This window comes from Solanum stenotomum, chromosome 1, assembly GCF_019186545.1.
Source record: "Solanum stenotomum isolate F172 chromosome 1, ASM1918654v1, whole genome shotgun sequence".
NCBI lineage: Eukaryota > Viridiplantae > Streptophyta > Magnoliopsida > Solanales > Solanaceae > Solanum > Solanum stenotomum.
Genome location: NC_064282.1, coordinates 17,650,952 through 17,658,469, shown reverse-complemented (window position 1 = coordinate 17,658,469; position 7,518 = coordinate 17,650,952). Strand labels below are relative to the sequence as shown.

General features: G+C 31.6%; 1 pseudogene; it reads right to left on the bottom strand.

The window, feature by feature from the left end:
• Positions 1–1,062: 1,062 nt before the first annotated feature.
• Positions 1,063–7,306, bottom strand: LOC125860633 (uncharacterized; annotated as a pseudogene).
• Between the last annotated feature and the right edge of the window lie 212 nt (positions 7,307–7,518).

The following is a 7,518-nucleotide window of genomic DNA, read 5'->3' as shown; positions in this document are numbered from 1 at the left end:
ATGTTGACACCAGACCATGTAAAGCTCCTACAATAGGCATTGATTACTTTTGCAGGGAAGGGCAAACCCAGTAGGATTGATTATTGAACACCAAAAGTGACAGTTTTCACCAATTGAATCCTTCCAGTATAGGACATGAAGATTAATTTACCGGTTGATATTTAGGTAAGAAATTACCATTCAGTTTATTCTCATATGAATTTTTTTAGTCTTAATTTCAGATACTCTAGAATTTCTGTGTGTTCTTGTTTTCAACAGAATCTAGTTCTAGTTTTCAAATATTGAAGATATATTTTATACTGGGTTTTCTGATGAATCATTTAGTATTGGAATTGGGCATGATAGATGATTGATTGTTATATTGTTATTCTTTTGACTGACCCGGCTGATTGAGTTTGCATGATTTTATTTTAACGATTAACCTATTTATTTATTTTTTAGTCTGTGTTGAACATTGAACGATCGGATATTTATTCATTTTTGTTCAAACTCGTTTTTGACTTACGATCCCAACATTTCTTTGGCCCATTTAAGTTAAATATTGCGTTTTAATTTTTTATTTCCTGGTAACTAAGTTAAAAAAACTATTCTAAGTTAAATGTTGCGTTTGAATATTTTATTTCCTGGTAACTAAATTAAAAAAACTATTCAAATGTTTCAAAAGGTAATCTGAATTTCTTAGCTAATGTGTAAATATAATATATTTGTTAAGAATGATTTTCCGTTTTACCAGATGAGATTACTTCTTAAAATTGAATATCATCGCCATAATATATTTTTGCTACGTCATAAATTGTTCCAAATACCTTATTCTAAAAAAATATCTATACATATTTGCTACTTTAATTCAGATTTCGATTTTTATTTATTTATATGGAGTATGGACCACATAGGCTAATACTAAGGGCCTATTTGGCTATTTGGATGATCTTACAATTTATGACTCATAGCCTGTTATGTTTACTTACAATTTATGACTCATAGCCTATTATCTTGTCTAACTAATATATTCACTTCAACAAAAAAGAAAGAAAACTATTACAATACATAAGAGTAGAGAGATCAATTTTGTGTTAGTTGACAGTGGATCCAAACACGATTTAAAAGCTCTTTCTGTTGCGTTTTATCCGTACGATTGTCTTTCAATACTTTGAAAGCGACATCTTCCAAAGAGTAGTAAGTATAGTCGTTACAAGTGTTGAAAGTCGGGAAGAAAACTGCATTATCCACATTTACGTGCATGCCACAAACAGCCATAGATGACGCTTCGCTAGTAAAAAAAAGCCAATTTTTGACTTCTTTTACTAATCTGACTATTATGTTCCCTCCAAAGTCTAGTTCATAAACATGAACATGATCATGTTGTGATGTCACAACCACGAAATGTAGCACATTTTGATCCTGTTGAACTAAAAACAAAGGGCAAGCACTAGAAATAGGAGGTGAATGAATTAGTTGATGGATAACCCTTACGTCTTTATAGAAGCCAAATACACCAACATCACCGTGTTGGCCTATGACACAAAATTCTTCACCAAAGTAGATGAAAGTAGGAAAGGCACCTCAGAGTCCCTTGTCATACTAGTCCATTTATCATCCCCTTGTCTCAAATATGAAATCCCCTAGACACAAGAAGCCATCCATCTTTTGCATACCGAATTTCACACCCTACTAAATCATTGTTGCTCATATAAAAGGGATTATAGAAGGTGCACAAACCATCCTTTTGGTTTAGAGATAAAAGCCACATGGATTCTTGATCATAACAAGGAGCCGCATGATGATCATCAACCACTTTCCAACGTAATGGTTGAATAGAGGAACTGAATTGTGAGGACTAAATTGCTGAGTGGTTGAGAAGCTTTGATCGCCAATGTGGAAGGGCATATAAAGTGCGGTTATCATTGCATTGATTTGTTTCAAAGTCGGCGAAACAATTGATCTTGCTAGGAAACCAAGTGTACATAGCAGTGGCATCTGTTGGTGCCTTGAATGTGACAAGTAGAAGTAGTTATTTGGGGAATCATTTGTATTATGCCTAGTTTCACATTCTGGAACGGAGTGCATATTTTCTCACCGTTACAGAACGTGACCAACCTGTTATCATCATCAAGTGTTGAAAGTGTTACCTTTACCCAGTTTTTATAATACAAATTAGAATAGGGAGACGTTGCATAAGTATTCATCGTGGTTGAAGGGGAGGGGAAACAACACACTTGCGCAACTTTATTTCCCATTCATCGCGGAAAGAAGGGAAGGGAGCTTGATTTTGGTATGGCATTTGAAGTTACGAGTTAGGTGCTTACACCATCATATATACAAGAATTCATGCCCTCGTTCTTTAATTTCTGCAAAGCGCTAGCTGATCTCAATCTCAAAGTCTCCACACCATAACTCCCACAAAGTCAATTTTAAGATTTCCTACTGGCACAGTACTAATGATATGTAGCGGTGATTTGCTCATGATAACGCCTATAATTGGTTTGCATAACAAATTTCATGATGATAAACTTACTTTCTGGTATCTCTAGTCTTAGAGTAACTTGTAATGCAGTAAGCTAACTCAAAGAAGAACACGTACTCGAGCTTTCTCAGTTTGCTTCAAATAAAGATGTGTACCTTTCCCACTATGGTAACGATTTTCATCCTAAAATAAAACATACAGCAAAAACAGAACATAACGTCCAACCCTGTTGTATGCAGAAACGTGGAAGCGAATTCAACAAGCTCTAAAACCTTTGATATGGTTAAGGATAGTTTAAGTATGAAACTTTCGAGTGGAGAAAATTTTTCCATCATTATAAAAGCCTCCGTTATTTTAACCCAATTCTTATCTAAATAGTCTTTATATATTTTTTATCCTATGTTACAAAGTGTTATTTCTCTGTTCATTCTCAATTCATGAATACGATGACCACCACCAGGTTTTTAAACTTTTGGAAATTATAGTTTGGCTACCAAAAACAACGTAATTACGTATGAAACAAGTAAAACCAAAATAATTTAGAGGGTTTTGCAATCAAACCATCATTAAATAATAAACATCATCAAATATTCTTTCATATCCAAATCGATTTCATATGATCTTTTACTCATTAAACTTAAAGTCGATCAATACTAATGACATATAGATCAACTACTATGTGTAATTGATAAAAAAGTACCGCTATTTTGAGTTTGTTGCTAATTTGATTAATTATTCGATTAAGATTGTCAATCCTACACAAACAGGAACTTGCATTTCACCCCTAAGATATACTATGGACAAAAAAAACCGTACATTTGAAGGAAGTTGGCATATAAGAAGATCCGATTAGAGATCTCTCCATTCGCACGGAAATAATCAGGCCAAAAAATATAAGGATGTCAACAACAAGGGTTAATATCTTAAAAGATCACTCAACTTTAGAAATTTATTCAGCAAAATCATTAACCTTTATTTTGTATCAATAAAATCACTCAACTTACATCTTTGTATTACTAAAATCACTCAACTAAATTTGTCATTAAATTATTTTTTTATGTGATGTAAAACAGATCCCACAAATAAATAAAATTAAAAAAAAACTAATTAAAATTCTTTTATGGATAAACTTAATTAGTGAAAAAAATACTCTTATGGTGTTATGTATAGTATTATATCTTAATTTAGTAAATAAAAAGAAATAATTAGGACTTTTATTATTAGTTTACTATATCTGTTTCTTAGAATTAGCGCAAAAAAATTATTGATAAAATATTGAAATTTATATTCACGGATCTAATTAGGACTCATTAGACCGAATAACGGAATAAGAATACTAAAAGATTTAAAATTGTGACCTCAATTAATTACTTTATATCACAAGTCATAAGTCATAACTGACACCTTTTCTTCGACGTTGCAAAAGTAACATAACAATGCTGGTATAAAATTTAATTATTTTCTTTACTAACTTTTAAAAAAATATAAAAAGTATCATTTTATATAATATATTATACTTTTGCATCGAAGCTTAGAACTTTTTTTTTGAAATGATAATAATAATGTCATAATGCTTACATACTTTAATATTAAAAGTATTTCTTTCATTAATTAAGTTTGCTCGTAAAAGTTTATTAATGAGTTTTTTTAAAAAAAATTATTTATTTATAGGGTTCATATTTGTATGACATAAAAAATAATTTATTTAATTATAAATTTAGTCAAGTGATTTTATTGATACAAAAGTTTAAGTTGAGTGATTTTATTGATACAAAAGTCTAAGTTGAGTGATTTTATTGATACAAAATAAAATTGAATGAGTTTGTTAGATAAATATTAGAAGTTGAGTGATCTTTTGAGATATTAACTCCAACAACAACAACATATCCAATGTAATTTTATAAACTATGATATAGAGAGGATAAAGCGTATATAAGCCTTACCATAAGAAAATAACTAGGGGAAACTAAGCTAATACCCCATAAAAGCAAAATAATTACAAATATATACCTTTTATTTTCATACCTCACTAAATAACTACATATATACCCTTAATTAATTTCGCTTAACTGAAATTTAATCAGTATATATATATATTGTATTGATATCATTAAGGTTGACAATTTCGTATAACCGATATTAAATCAGTATATATACTGTATTGGTATCATTAAGATTTCTTGTTTAGAAATTACTTATTATCCAATGATACTATAATAGTATATGTATATTTGTGGCATCATAAATGTTTCTTGTTCAAAAATTACTCATTAGTCAATGAGACTATAAGAGTGTGTGTGAATATATATATATATATATATATATATTGTTGTGATATGATTAAGGTTTCTTGTTCACAACCTATACTCATTGGTAAATGGTACGATAAGAGTATATATTACCAAATGGTATCTCTAATAAAGGATATAATGAAAAAGGATAAAGAAAGAAATAATAAAATTGTTACCAAATGGTATCTCTATTAAAGGATAATATGAGGAGAAATATGAAAAAAGAATAAAAGAGAAAATAAAAATAATAAATAAGAAAAGAATAAAGTAATTTATTTTATTTTCCTAAAAAGGTAAAAATATAGAAAGAGAGAAGAAAAAAAAAAGATAAACTAACCAAAAGAAAAATAAGAAAAAATAATAATAAAAATATTACTTACTAAATGGTATCTTTATTATTTTTATTATTTTTATTTTTTTGACAAGAAAATGATAAAATGATTAGTAGCTTGGATCCCCCAAAACAAAATAGAAAAGAAAGCCTAAGGAGGAAAAAGAGAATCTGTAGCCAAATCATAAAATACAGACTACTTTATGCATGACATATACGTAGCTCGTCCAAAATCACATCGATCAATTAAGTCAAACTATGGCTGTAAGAATTGCTACTACAGTATTGACAACTTGAAGATAATTAGCCCATTCAATTACAAAAAGAGGTAATGGTCAAATAAGAACCACTATTGGAAAACTATCAAAAAACGACGGTCAAAAGTGACGGACTGCGTCGTTTTTTTTTATCAAAATCGACGAAAAAGCGACACAGTCACCTCCGTCGCTTTTTAGCCTAACTTTTCAAAAAGTGAAGGATTGCATCGCTTTTTGACTATTTTTTTTGAATTATTTTTAACAAAAGCGACGGACTCCGTCGCTTTATTTTAATTTTATTATTATTTATTTCTAAAAGGCGATGTAGTCTGTCGCTTTTCTGAAAATTTTATTTTTGAAAATCTCTGAAAAATGACGGACAAAACCACGCTGTCCATCGCTTTTCTGGGATTTTAAAAAAATAAAATCCAGAAAAACGACGGACAAAAATACGTTGTCCGTCGCTTTTATTGCAATATTTTTGACAGCAGAAACTGACAGTTTCTACTGCCCACCTACAAATGCAATTCAATTCAATTCTACACTATTCAACCCAATCAAACACACACAATTATAAACAATCTAAACAAAACATAAAACAGCAAACTTAAAATAACATTAAGAAGTATCTAAATAATTAAAGACTTAAAGTCTTTCAAAATCCGTTTCAAAATTACAAAAAGTTCATAAATGTCTAGAGATCTAAACTAGGGAGTGGGTTCTACATAATCATCCTCATCACTCTCGTCGGTGTCATCGGGATCCGAAGTAGTAGGTCAACAAGCGAAGTTCATCACTTGTTCTTTGATTTGCTGAACGGTCTCACTCATGTTTTCTTGTTCAGCTACTTTTCTCCGCTCCGACTCTGCCAGTGCCGCTGTAAATTTAGCTATTTGAACCGACATAGCAGCAATCAGAACACCGTCAAGTGCCTCGACTTGACGTAACGATCCAATTCCTTCTAAGCCTGTCTGGAGTCGTCTTACATCGTTTCGAAAGCCTAGACCATAGACTCTACCCTTGTGTGTCCTCCTAGCACTTTTTCTTTCCAAATTTGGGTGGAAAGTTCAAGTGTCAATTGGACCGAACTATCTAGATTCTCAGCGACGTACTGATGAAAGTCATTCTGCATATTAAATATAAAAATTGACATCAATATATATAGTTTGTTCGGTCCTTTCCTTCACCCACACATCCGGATCTGACTCATTTTCTTTCTTCCTGACATGAGTCTTCTTGAAAACCTTCGGTTCAATGAGAGTGCGTCCCAATTCGTTTTCCTATAAATAAAAGCTGAAATTTATAACGATATATATGAATCAACTAATTATTTATTTAAAAGTTTGAATTAGAACTTACCATCTCTCGTGCAATTGTTCCAACGATCTTTGCACCTCTGGTGTGCAACGAGCCACCCTTAAGACTGCCTCTAGCCTTTTTGGCTTGTTCTGATACTGTTTTAAACTTGTCTGTGTTCCAATACTGACTAATTCATCAAAAACATGAGGCAACATCGGGACGTTCACCATTATCTCGAACTTTTTTTTAGCCAGCTAGACAGTCTGGCAGATGCCTTTCTCTCAAATGTGGTCCCAATGACCAAATTGTACCTCGACTCCCAAGTACACATAGTCTGAATTTTGTTTGAATAATGTTAATTAGATCGATAGTAAAAAAAGGTAAAGTATACTAAACTTAACTAAAAAGTATATACCTTAAAGTTATTAAACATCGCCTGGCATATACTATTTGGAATCTCGCTCCAAGAGTGATAAGCATGTGGATAGAGTCTTCTAACACAGTCTTTTAAAGTCCGGGCATCATCCTTTGCAGGATGCCACCTGCAAAACACATAATAAATATGTTAGTTCATGAATAATATATTAAAGTATAAGAAATAAATAAAATAAACTAACAAATAGATAACAATACAAACTTACGATGATCTATTCGGCTCAATCATGACTCTACTAAGTCTGTCCTTCTAGGCAGAAGCTAGAGTAGGCATCATATCATCTGGTGTAGCACTAGGTGTAGTTGTAGACGAGGGTGATACATCAAGATGCACAAAATGCTGAGTCAATGGAGGCGTACCGGCCATAACATCTGACTGCTCGCTACTAGAATCTTCAATCCTCATGGCAGAGAACTAAGGAGATGTACCTGTGGGAGATG